Source organism: Hemitrygon akajei, chromosome 4 (genome assembly GCF_048418815.1).
Source record: "Hemitrygon akajei chromosome 4, sHemAka1.3, whole genome shotgun sequence".
NCBI classification, from domain to species: domain Eukaryota; kingdom Metazoa; phylum Chordata; class Chondrichthyes; order Myliobatiformes; family Dasyatidae; genus Hemitrygon; species Hemitrygon akajei.
Window position 1 is genome coordinate 163,237,653 of NC_133127.1, and position 13,682 is coordinate 163,251,334.

General features: G+C 49.1%; 1 protein-coding gene across 1 annotated transcript in view; it reads left to right on the plus strand.

Annotated features, from left to right (window-relative positions):
• Positions 1 to 4,632: 4,632 nt before the first annotated feature.
• LOC140726884 (mesenteric estrogen-dependent adipogenesis protein-like) overlaps positions 4,633 to 13,682 on the plus strand; it is a 42,582-nt gene continuing 33,532 nt past the window's right edge. The window contains exon 1 of the mRNA XM_073043848.1: positions 4,633 to 4,695. The gene's annotated coding sequence lies outside the window, so the exon portion shown is untranslated. The remainder of the gene's footprint in view (positions 4,696 to 13,682) is intronic.

Genomic DNA, 13,682 nt, shown 5'->3' on the forward strand with positions numbered 1-13,682 from the left:
TTCTCCAGCTCTGTATCACTTTCGCCAATCACCTTTCCAGCTCTTAGCTTCATCCCACCCCCTCCGGTCTTCTCCTATCATTTCGCATTTCCCCCTCCCCCCACTACCTTCAAATCTCTTACTATCTTTCCTTTTGGTTAGTCCTGATGAAGGGTCTCGGCCCGAAACGTCGACAGTGCTTCTCCCTATAGATGCTGCCTGGCCTGCTGTGTTCTACCAGCATTTTGTGTGTGTTGTTTTTGAATTTCCAGCATCTGCAGATTTCCTCGTGATCACAACTGAGGTAGGGGATGTTTGATAGAATGGTCAAGAGCATTACTCCAAATGTGCTACACACTGATTGCCAATTGAACTCGAGGTTCGGGTAGTCAAGACATCCCAACTTGCCGGTTTTGGTGGGACCCAAGTCAAACTGAACCTAGATGTATAGAGTTTGAGAAAGGTGATTTTCTCACCGCTGAATCCAGTGGCAGTTAGCGAGGGGTTAACGAGCCATGTCTAGAGATGCCCAGTAAAAAGGGGTTTCAGGAGGAATTCATGGATTCCATGAAGAGGGTGTTCCATCATCCCTCTGGAGCTAACAGAGCTTTGGACCATCTGATGAAGGTGCGTCAGGGTAGTCGGTCAGCTGCTGATAAGCTTTTGAATGTCAGACCTTGGCTGAGGAAAATGGCTGGCACGGAAAGGCCTTGGCCAGTCTGTACCACCACAGACTCCAAGGCGAACTAAAGGATGCCATTGCTTTTGGAGAGCTGGTGGGGGTTGCTCTCCATATCATACTGCCCAGGCTTGTGTATCTAGACAGCTACAATGCAATATCCGCGGTCAACTCTGACTGACGGAGACCTCGGATGTCAGATGCTGGTGTGAACCAGTCCATCCACCTGGCAGAGCGGAAGTGGGACTACCTCAAGTTGACCACCTCGATAATCGCCTGGCAGAGCGGAAGTGGTTGAAGAGGGCTAGCTCGAGCCTGGTTTTAACGCATTGCAGTTCTACTTCCGGGCTTCAGACAATGACCAGCCCATCTCCTGCTCAGGATCCTGTCAGCTGCACAAGTCTTCTCAACGATGAGAGGTCCTGGCGTTGGGGTCAAGGTTGCTGCTATTACTGTGGGGAAGCAGGTCACCTGCAGGCTGAATGCAGGCCTTCACTGCTAAGATCATCCTGTATCGGGAGAATGGTGATGGCAGCCCTAGTGATTCTGGTATATTACTGATCTCTGAGGGTAAGAACTGATGAGAGGTGGGCTCTGTGGAGCCTTTGTGGACTCTGAGACCTCCAGTAATTTCCTGGACTTGGTGACTGCCTGTCGGCTCAACTGTCCAGACAGACAGACAGACATACTTTATTAATCCCGAGGGAAACTGCGTTTCGTTACAGTCGCACCAACCAAGAATAGTGTAGAAATATAGCAATATAAAACCATAAATAATTAAATAATAGTAAGTTAATCATGCCAAGTGGAAATAAGTCCAGGACCAGCCTATTGGCTCAGGATGTCTGACACTCCGAGGGAGGAGTTGTAAAGTTTGATGGCTACAGGCAGGAATGACTTCCTATGACGCTCAGTGTTGCATCTCGGTGGAATGACTCTCTGGCTGAATGTACTCCTGTGCCTAACCAATACATTATGGACTGGATGGGAGACATTGTCCAAGATGGCATGCAACTTGGACATCAACCTCTTTTCAGACACCACCGTCAGAGAGTCCAGTTCCACCCCCACAACATCACTGGCCTTACGAATGAGTTTGTTGATTCTGTTGGTGTCTGCTACCCTCAGCCTGCTGCCCCAGCACACACCAGCAAACATGATAGCACTGGCCACCACAGACTCGTAGAACATCCTCATCATCGTCCGGCAGATGTTAAAGGACCTCAGTCTCCTCAGGAAATAGAGATGGCTCTGCCCCTTCTTGTAGACAGCTCAGTATTCTTTGACCAGTCCAGTTAATTGTCAATTCATATCCCCAGGTATTTGTAATCCTCCACCATGTCCACACTGACCCCTTGGATGGAAACAGGGGTCACCGGTGCCTTAGCCCTCCTCAGGTCCACCACCAGCTCCTTAGTCTTTTTCACATTAAGCTGCAGATGATTCTGCTCACACCATGTGACAAAGTTTCCCACCGTAGCCCTGTACTCAGCCTCATCTCCCTTGCTGATGCATCCAACTATGGCAGAGTCATCAGAAAACTTCTGAAGATGGCAAGACTCTGTGCAGTAGTTGAAGTCCGAGGTGTAGAGCCAACCCATGGTGACCATCCAGGAGTTGAACCAGCCCATGGTGACCATCCAGGAGTTGAGCCAGCCCATGGTGACCATCCAGGAGTTGAACCAGCCCATGTTGACCATCTAGGAGTTGAACCAGCCCATGTTGACCATCCAGGAGTTTTACCAGCCCATGGTGACCGTCTAGAGTTGAGCCAGCCCATGTTGACCATCCAGGAGTTGAACCAGCCCATGGTGACCGTCTAGAGTTGAGCCAGCCCATGTTGACCATCCAGGAGTTGAACCAGCCCATGGTGACCGTCTAGAGTTGAGCCAGCCCATGGTGACCATCCAGGAGTTGAGCCAGCCCATGGTGACCATCCAGGAGTTGAGCCAGCCCATGGTGACCGTCTAGAGTTGAACCAGCCCATGGGGACCATCTAGGAGTTGAACCAGCCCATGTTGACCGTCTAGAGTTGAACCAGCCCATGGTGACCATCTAGGAGTTGAACCAGCCCATGGTGACCATCTAGGAGTTGAGCCAGCCCATGGTGACCACCCAGGAGTTGAACCAGCCCATGGTGACCATCCAGGAGTTGAGCCAGCCCATGGTGACCGTCTAGAAGTTGAGCCAGCCCATGTTGACCGTCTAGAGTTGAGCCAGCCCATGTTGACTGTCTAGAGTTGAGCCAGCCCATGGTGACCATCCAGGAGTTGAACCAGTCCATGGTGACCATCTAGGAGTTGAACCAGCCCATGGTGACCGTCTAGAGTTGAACCAGCCCATGGTGACCATCTAGGAGTTGAACCAGCCCATGGTGACCATCCAGGAGCTGAACCAGCCCATGGTGACCATCTAGGAGTTGAACCAGCCCATGGTGACCATCCAGGAGTTGAACCAGCCCATGGTGACCATCTAGGAGTTGAACCAGCCCATGTTAACCATCCAGGAGTTGAACCAGCCCATGGTGACCGTCTAGAGTTGAGCCAGCCCATGTTGACCATCCAGGAGTTGAACCAGCCCATGGTGACTGTCTAGAGTTGAGCCAGCCCATGTTGACCATCCAGGAGTTGAACCAGCCCATGGTGACCGTCTAGAGTTGAGCCAGCCCATGGTGACCATCCAGGAGTTGAACCAGCCCATGGTGACCATCTAGGAGTTGAACCAGCCCATGGTGACCATCCAGGAGTTGAACCAGCCTATGGTGACCATCTAGGAGTTTAACCAGCCCATGTTGACCATCCAGGAGTTGAACCAGCCCATGGTGACCGTCTAGAGTTGAGCCAGCCCATGTTGACCATCCAGGAGTTGAACCAGCCCATGGTGACCGTCTAGAGTTGAGCCAGCCCATGCCTGCAACAGCCCTGGATGGTCGTCCTCTTGGTTCCGGGCAGACCTCGCAGCAGACATTGGTTCTGCGAATGAGGATAGAGGATATAAGGTGTTGCTCCTCCAACCTGAGTGTGACCTCATTGCGACAGTAGAGGAGGCCATGGACTGACATGTCAGAATGGGAATGGGAAGTGGAATTAAAATGGGTGGCCACTGGGAAATCCCACTTTTTCTGGTGGATAGAGCGTTGATGCTATATTCTGGTAATGACCACGCCCCTCCCCCTGCACCATTCCCCACCCCCCTTTCCCTCTCACTTTATTTCCTGGCCTGCACTCTCAGGTGCTCCTGCCTCTTTTCTTTCTTCCATGGCCTTCTGTCCTCTCCTGTCAAATTGCCCCGTTCTCTGGCCCTGTATCTTTTTCACCAATCAACTTCCCATCTCTTTACCCCTCCTCCTCCCAGTTTCACCTATCACCTTGTGTTTCTCCCTCCCCTCCCCCACCTTTTAACTCTTGACTGCCATCTTTTTCCCTCCAGACCTGAGGAAAGGTCCCAACCCGAAATGCCGACTCTACTCTTTTCCATAGATGCTGCCTGGCCTGCTGAGTTCCTCCAGCATCTTGTGTGTGTTGCTTGGATTTCCAGCACTTGCAGATTTTCTGTTGCCTATAACCTATGGACTCACTTTCAAGGACTCTTCATCTCATGTTCTTGATATTTATTACTTATTTTTTCCCCTTTTTTTGTGCTGTATTTGCACAGTTTGTTGCCTTTCGCACACTGGCTGTTTGTCCTATTGGGTGCTGCCTTTCACCGATTCTATGGTGTTTCTTGGATTTCCTGTGCACACCTTCAAGAAAGCAAATCTCGGGGTTGCTAATGTACTTTGATAATAAATTTACTTTGAACTTTGAACAGGTATCCTTGGGAGGGCCCTCTATTGTAACTGAGGTTGGGAAACCTGTTCCCATTTGAGAGCAATCAATTGAGTTTAGATATTAAAAAATACACCATAACAACACAAACTATGGTGCCTGGTGAGTCAGAGGGAGTGAATGGTCAAAGTAGCATAGTTAGCAACAGTGTGAAAGGCAAGATGTTAATTAGTGTACTTCTTGTTGGGTCAGTTCCAGCTGTCAGTAAAGGTGAGTGCAGTTTTTAGTTTATTTCTTGTTGGGAATTTGGGGTAAAGAGGAGCTCTTTGATGAATTTGAAGCTCCTCTACCCTAAAATTTAAAATTAATAAGGAACTGATGGTGTGCTGACTTAAAAAATGGTATGAAAAGCATCAAGACAAGTGGCATACCACAGCTGAGGGATCTGTGAGCTCATTACTACCAGCTCGAGAGCAGGCTTATCTGTGGCCCAGTGCCGCAGGAGGGTGGTGTGATGGCAGGGCGGCTTAAAACAGGAGAAAGGCTTCTGAATTGATCAGAGGCCGGGGAAAGTGGAATGTGATTGAACGAGGAGTGTGAGAGCCTTGGCTTCTGCAGTTCCCAGTGGCGTTCAACTTGATGTTGGGCTGCAGAGTAGATGAGTTAATTTGGCAGGAGGTTAAGGAAAGCAATAATTTGGTGATGGTGGGCCCAGTACAAGGGTGGAATTATCAGCTTTTTGCAGCAATGTGCAGGAGGCTTGGTTCTGAATTAGTGGAATCTGTTTGGGACTGGGGAAGGTAGTGGGGGAGTCTATCCAGTAACCTCATATCTAGAGTAGGCTGGAGAAAGGAAGATGCTCTACCTAGCTCAGAATGCAATGCTGGGAAACAAATCAAGGTGCTGAGTAATCTCTGTTTATTTATCTGATCCATATTAAATTGATGTGGGACAATTAGGATCAGAAAGTGGATTGCGACGTAAATTGATATCTGCTGAAATGTTCAAATGCAATGTAATCGCAATGGATGATCTTTAAATTTCGGTGCCATTCTTGTATGAGAGACGGTGCAAAAATCAAACAGTGTTTCTGCAGAAGGGTGTGTATCTTTCAGTTAATCAGCAACAGAGTAACAGCTTTATTGATTTCAATCAATAGTCCTCCTTCAGTTTATCTATAACCTTAATGTGTGACCTAGCCTTAGATGCCTCTGGTAAAAGTCTGTGGTACTGAAATAAAAATGAGGTCTCCATTTCCCATGAAGTTTGTTTCTGCAGGCACTGGTTTAAAAAGAATCAGTTGTGAGTTTGTTTATTGGGTTAGTAGATCAAAGATGGATGGCCTATTCCTACTCCATTTCCTCAGTTCACTTACACACTGTCACAAATGTGTTGAGAATCTGAGTGTTCCATCTGAACAATACTACAACACAAGAAAATTGTGAACAGCCGCTCCTGGTAAGATTTAGTACTTAAATACCAGGTAATTATTACATGTTTTTGCTAAATTAATGCACAAACATGCAGAATACTACAGCAACAGTAATAGTTCAATTTGTCTGAAAACTCTGGATGAATTAAGCTAGTTCACTACTCTTTAACTTCAGGATACTTCAAGACTTCCAGATAGTTTAGCGTCATTTCCACTACACAAACGTAAAGGAGAATGATGTAATTGTTACTCTGGATCTGATGCAGCACAAAAAAACCCACAATAGGCTATTGAACACATTAATTAACAAAGCACAATAAATATAAATACATAGATAGCTTATATACGTAGTGATTGTATGTCCATACAGTGGCACCAGGCGCAGGAGTGCCATATGTAAGGTGACTGACAGGAAATGATAAAGTAGTGGTGGTTAGGGGTGTGGAAGGGTGGGGTAGTGGGTGGAGGTGTTGATCAGCCTTACTGGTTGGGGAAAGTAACTGTTTTTGAGTCTGGTGGTCCTGGTGTGAATGCGTAGCCTCCTCCCTGATGGCAGAGGGACAAACGGTCCATGAGCAGAGTGGGTGGGATCCTTCATGATGTCACTGGCCCCTCTCTGTATGGCGGGTGGGCTGGTGCCAGTGATGCGTTTGGTGTTTTGATTGCCTGTGGTAGACCCTTCCTGTCCACTGCGGCGCAGCTTCTGTACCATGCTGTGATTCAGCTTGTGGGCGTGCTTTCTGCGAGGCATCTGTGGAATGACGTGAGTGTAGATGGACATAGTCCAGCTCTCTTCAACCTCCTCGGAAAGGAGAGATGTTGGTGAGCTTTCCTGATTGGGTAGAGTGTGTTCTGGGATCACGAAGGGTTGTCTGAGATGTGCTCGCACTTTCTGTTGCTGTACCATCAGTGTGAGTGGGGTGAGTTCTCCTGAAGTTGATACCCATCTCTTTTGTCTTGCAAATAATGAGAAAGAGATTATTTGCCTGGTACCAGGCCTCGAGCTCTTCCACTCCCCCTCTGCAGGCCGATTCATCGTAATTGGTGATGAGCCCCACTACTGTTGTTCAGTTGGTGAACCTGACAGTGATTATTTGGGTTTTTGTTATGTAGTAGTGTGTGTACAGTAATGGACTCAGCACACAGCCCTGGGGGGCACCTGCGTTGGGGATGATGGGGAGGCAGAAGTGGCCGTGCATCTTGACTATCTGAGATGTGTTGGTTAGGAAGTCCAAACTCCGTTGCACAGTGGTGTATTTAGACCGAGGAGTAGGAGTCTGTTCACTCAGGTGCCACAGTGGCATAGCAGTCCGCACGACACTATTACAGCTCAGGGCATTACAGTTCTGAGTTCAATCCCAGCGTCCTCCGTAAGAAGTCTCCGTACATCCTCCTCTTCAAATGCGTGGGTTTTCTCCTCTGGTTCCCTCCCACAGTCCAAAGGCATATCGGGTAGGTTATTTGGTCATTGTAAATTGTCCTGTGATGAGATTAGGGTTAAATTGGGGTTGTTAGGAGGGCCATTCCACACTGTGTTGGTAAATGAATGCTGGACTGAAATCGAGAAGCAGCATTCTGACATCGATGCTCTTGTTTTTCAGGTGTTTCAGGGCCTGGTGCGTGAGCAGTTCTGTCAGTAAGCACACTGGTGAATGTCCAGTGTGGCAGGGTTGGAGGTTTTGAATTGTGCCGTTACTACCTGTTCTAGGCACTTCGTGATGATTGGCGTCTGCTGCACCAGGCGGTAGTTGTTCAGGGTGTTGGTACAGGGTTGCTGCTGGCTGGGACAGCAGCCCGCATGAGTGCAGAGCAGGGTTGAAGATGTCCACGAGCTGACATACACACTCCCTGAGTACTCAGCCTGAGCTGTGTCTGGCCTGACTGCCTTATGGGGGGGGGGGGGGTGACTCTCTGCAGAGTCCGTCTCACATCTGCTGCTCCCCTGGGGTGGGGGGCAGCTTTCATGATCAGTGTCATGTTGGATGTCCCAAAGCGTGTATAAAAATTGTTTAGAGCGTCAGGGAGGGAGTTGTTACTGGGGCAGTCAACACTGTTTCTCTTTACGTAGTCAGTGATGCTCTTGATGTCCAGCCACGTGCTGGGGATTGTTATTGGACAGGGGATTGTTATCCTGAGTTGTTCTGTCCGTAGGAGATTTTTGCCCTCTTGATGCCTAAGATGATATTTCTCCTGTCTGCTCTGAGAGCCCTTCTGTCATCAGACTTGAAGACAGCATCCTGGACATTTTAGGGAGCATACAGCCCGGTCTTCTGGTAGTGCTGTGAGATGGCTGTTCCTGAGGTACCAATGTTACTGATAACAGATTAGTCATAATCATCGAATCTTCTCCATTTGTGGTGGCCTGCTTGAACACCTGCCAGGTTAACCATTCAAAGCAGTCCTGAAGCACAGCGACTGCCTTATAAGGCCACACAGTGATGGTCCTTTTGACTGGTTTCTTCCTTTTCAGCACCGGTCGGCATGCTGGGATTAACATTATGTAGATGTGGTTGGAGAGGCCAAGACGAGGGCATGTGATCGCTTAGCAAATACCAAGTCTGTTATATAAACACGGTCCAGTCTGATTGTTTCCCTAGTGGCCATGGTGACATGATGGTGGAATTTGGGTAAATTCTCCTGCAGGTTAACGAGATTGAAGACTTGTGCAATTATGAAGTGATCATCAGGATGCCAGAGGACATGGTAGAGAGCTGATACTGTAAATCTCTTCCAGTGTGTCTTGGACCTTCACGCTCAGAGGAGATGTACACAGCAGTGATGAACACAACAATAATCTCACTGAAAAAGTAATGTGGCCAGCATTTAATTGTAATATGTCCAATTGCCTCATAACAGTGACGGATGAGTTCGTGCACCAACCTTCTTTAATGTATACACAAAATCCACCTCCTTGGATTTCCCCAACAAGGAATTCCTGTCAATGCGGAACAGAATCACCCCGTTGAGTGGAAATACTAAACCAAGCGTTGTTGTTGTTTAGCCACATTTTGGTGGAAATCAGAATGCAGCAGTTTCTCATCTCTCTCCATGCTTTCACTCTCAGTCTCAGTGAGACCTTTTTTCTTGCGAGTAGACATTGGCCAAGAAAAGTGTTGGTACCACCGGTTTGGTCCGGTTAGCTGTCGGCCTAGCTAGTGCCCTGGCTCTCTTGCTGTCTTTCTGTTTCCTCTCGTACTGCCTGCGTCTGCCTCTTCCTTGGCTGAGCCACCTAGGCCAGGTCACTGTTGCCAGGTCTTGTGTCTATCGAGCAGCACTGTTAACAGAGCTGCGGCTTAATCTGGTAGCATTGACGGTTGTAATTGAGTTTTGGTTAAGGGCAACTAAGAAAATTTCCAGAAACGATGAGATCAACTCAGCATGGCTTTGTAAACCACATGCTATCTGCTGAGATATTATCAGATGATACCAAATCTTTGGCTGGCTGACAATGAAGTTCTTATAGATTCTGAGCTTCTGAATTTTATTCAGTTTGCTATTCCTTTAATAGAAAGTCTGTTCTTCAGTGAAGTGTAATTTTAGGTTAATTCCTGACATTGTTCTGTCAGGAACAAGTAAAATCAGTTTTTAAAAACTTTTATGTACCATATAGATGTTGATATTCACTACATGAGGAAAACAATGTTGTTACAGTACCTACACAGGGAGGGTTTTATTGCCATGAAGTCTTACTTAAAAGATCCTCTACTGAAGATGTAGCATCCTGTCCAGTGCTATAACTTTGTAAACTTGTTATACAACTCTGCAGTTCAAATAGCCATGAGCGGTAGTATATAGAAGGAAGTATTCTATTGTGGGTCAGTCAAGACATTGTAACTAAGGACCAAAGCATGATTAGGAAAGGAGCTGCCTTGAGCAACTTCATTTCTTGTGTGAAGAGAGACTGAAAAGATGGCTTGAAGGTTCTGGAAACAATTCTAAAATAACTGCACAATTTTCAATTTGAACAAACTGCTACCAGTACATTTAATGGTCTGACACATTGTGAACAACTTGATTGGAGGTGTTCTCCAATTGCATTTCTGAATCGAACTGTTTCCATCTGTGGCAATTGAACCGAAATGCAGTATGAAACTAGACCATAATGACCAAAAAAGTTGCATGTAACATTCTTGTTCTTATTTCCATCAGAGCTGCTGGATTTGTGGTTTTGGTCTAATCAATTGAAATCAATATGTTGGTGAAGAGAAACCATTGATCAACTCAGAGACATCTCCATAGGTTCCAGTGCTTCAACAGTGGCCAGAAAAACTATTGTTACTATAGTAATGAGATAAAAGCTTATGTTAAAATTAGATCATGACCCCACTTAGATAAAGATCAGCTTTATTTGTCATAAGTACATTGAAACAGTGAAATAAGGCATTTGCGTCAACAACCAGTATGGTCTGAGGTTAAGCTGAGATCAGCTTGCAAGTGTTCTCATGCTTCTGGTCCAAACGTAGTCTGCCCGTAGCTCACAAGTCTGTTTGTCTTTTTGGACTGTGGGAGGAAGCCAGAGCACCCAGAGGAGACCCACATGGTCATGGGGAAATTACCCAGACTCTTTACTGACAGCGGCAGGAATTGAAGCCTGATCGCGGACACAGTAAGACACTATGCTAACCGCTACCCTGCCACGTGTAGGGAAAACTGTCAGGCACAGGTTCCATGCCCTTGTAGAATTGGGTGAGTTGAGTTTGTGGATCCCCAACAAACAAAGTGTTTTTTTTTAAGAAGAAGGAAAGTTGAGCAGATCAGCAATGACAACCATGAATTAACCTTGAATTCAGAGCAGGGAAGTCCGAGCCTTCATAAACAGCCTGGCCTGCTCTACGTCTATGGGAAGTCTTGCATTTTGTGATTATTTTTTAGCAAGCCTGCTCATTTGAGTGTGAGGATATTAAGAGTGTTTAGTATCTACAGTGGCCACAATTAACTGCTGGCAGACTCTGAAATCTGAGTATTAGTAAACATTGAGGGTCTTCCCCCTCCCTGATCCAGCTCTGTTCCTTGCCATGTCTTCACCATTCCCTCCTACCTTCCCCTCTCTGAGGTGTAACATTCTGTCCCCAGGAAAGGCTTACCTTCTGCCCACACCGCAGTGACTTCCATGCCTGACATGATGCCAAACTCTTCTGTTGCCTCCATCTCCAAGCCTACCTCTTTGGCAAGAATTCCACATCCCACATTGATGATCTCTTCTCCCGTCTCCAACCCCCCTCTCCCATCCCCGTCTCCAACCCTCCTCTCCCATCCCCGTCTCCAATCCTCCTCTCCCATCCCCGTCTCCAACCCTCCTCTCCCATCCCCGTCTCCAACCCTCCTCTCCCGTCCCCGTCCCCATCTCCAACCCTCCTCTCCCATCCCCATCTCCAACCCTCCTCTCCCGTCCCCGTCTCCAATGCTCCGCTCCCATCCCCGTCTCCAACCCTCTTCTCCCGTCCCCGTCTCCAACCCTCCTCTCCCATCCCCGTCTCCAACCCTCCTCTCCCATCCCCGTCTCCAACCCTCCTCTCCCGTCCCCGTCTCCAACCCTCCTCTCCCATCCCCGTCTCCAACCCTCCTCTCCCGTCCCCGTCTACAACCCTCCTCTCCCGTCCCCGTCTCCAATCCTCCTCTCCCATCCCCGTCTCCAATCCTCCTCTCCCATCCCCGTCTCCAATCCTCCTCTCCCATCCCCGTCTCCAACCCTCCTCTCCCATCCTGGTCTCCAATCCTCCTCTCCAATCCCCATCTCCAACCCTCCTCTCCCGTCCCCGTCTCCAACCCTCCTCTCAGTCCCCAACCCTCCTCTCCCATCCCCGTCTCCAACCCTCCTCTCCCGTCCCCGTCTCCAATCCTCCTCTCCCATCCCCGTCTCCAACCCTCCTCTCCCGTCCCCGTCTCCAACCCTCCTCTCCCAACCCCATCTCCAACCCTCCTCTCCAGTCCCCAACCCTCCTCTCCCGTTCCCAACCCTCCTCTCCCATCCCCGTCTCCAATCCTCCTCTCCTGTCCCCATCCCCAACCCTCCTCTCCCGTCCCCATCTCCAACCCTCCTCTCCCAACCCCATCTCCAACCCTCCTCTCCAGTCCCCAACCCTCCTCTCCCGTTCCCAACCCTCCTCTCCCATCCCCGTCTCCAATCCTCCTCTCCCGTCCCCGTCCCCAACCCTCCTCTCCCGTCCCCATCTCCAACCCTCCTCTCCCATCCCCGTCTCCAACCCTCCTCTCCCAACCCCATCTCCAACCCTCCTCTCCCAACCCCATCTCCAACCCTCCTCTCCAGTCCCCAACCCTCCTCTCCTGTTCCCAACCTTCCTCTCCCATCCCCGTCTCCAATCCTCCTCTCCCGTCCCCGTCCCCAACCCTCCTCTCCCGTCCCCATCTCCAACCCTCTTCTCCCGTCCCCGTCTCCAATCCTCCTCTCCCGTCTCCAACCCTCCTCTCCCATCCCCAACCCTCCTCTCCCATTCCCGTCTGCAATCCTCCTCTCCCGTCCCCGTCCCCAACCCTCCTCTCCCATCCCCATCTCCAACCCTCTTCTCCCGTCCCCGTCTCCAATCCTCCTCTCCCGTCTCCAACCCTCCTCTCCCATCCCCAACCCTCCTCTCCCATTCCCGTCTCCAACCCTCCTCTCCCATCCCCGTCTCCAACCCTCCTCTCCCGTCCCCGTCTCCAACCCTCTTCTCCCATCCTCGTCTCCAACCCTCCTCCTCTTTTTGGACATTCTGTTCAGGTTCTCTGCCTGCTCTGGATATTTTCATCTCAAAGTGCTGACAAGACATCAACTGGCTTGACTTAGGCACTTCTCTCTCCTCCTCAAACGTCACCCTCTTTGAACGCACTGCCCTCCACTTACTCCGCACCAATCCCAACTTCACCATCAAACCCGCAGACAAAGGGTGTGCTGTTGTAGTGTGGTGCACTGACCTCTACTTTGCTGAGGCCAGGCAGCATATCAGACACCTCCTCATACCTACCCCTTGAAGAGGATCCCACTCCGGACCATTCAAAAACTGCCTCTGACACCATCACTGACCTCATCAACTCTGGAGAGCTCCCACCCACTGCCGGCAAACTCATTGTTCCCTTATCCCACACTGCTCACTTCTGTCCCCTACCCAAGATCCCCAAACCTGACTGTCCAAGCAGCCTATTGTATCTGCCTGCTCCTGCCCCACCAACTTGTGTCCTCATACTTCAACTCCAATCTATCCCCCTCGGTTCAATCCCTGCCCACCTACATCAGAGACACTTCTCAGGCCCTCCATCTCCTCACTATCTTTCAATTCTCTGGCCCTGACTGCCTCATTTTCACCATGGATGTCCAGTGACAATACATTTCTACCCCGCCCCCTCCCCATGAAGAAAGCCTTAAAGCATTCAGCTTCTTTCTCAATAAAAGAGTCAAATAGTCCCTCTCCATCACAACCCTCCTCAGTCTGGCCCTCAACAATTTTTCCTTCATTTCCTATCACTTTCTCCAGACTCAAAGGGCACCCGCATGTGCCCAGCAAGGCCTGCCTTCTTGTGTCCACGTCAAACAGTCCATGTTCCAAGCCTTCCCTGGTAATGATGCCCAATTCTTCCTCCAGTACATTGATGACTGGATGGCTGCTTCAGACACCCATGCTGAGCTCATCAATTTGATGAATTTTGTCTCCAACTTCCACCCTGACTTTAAATTTACTTGGTCCATTTCTGTCACCTCCCTGCCTTTTCGCCCGACATCTTTTATAAACTACCAATTCCCATGATTATCTTGACTATACCTCTTCCTAACCTGTCTCCTGTGATCCCCTTTTTCTCAATTCCTTTATCCCCGCTGCATCCCAGCACGTGG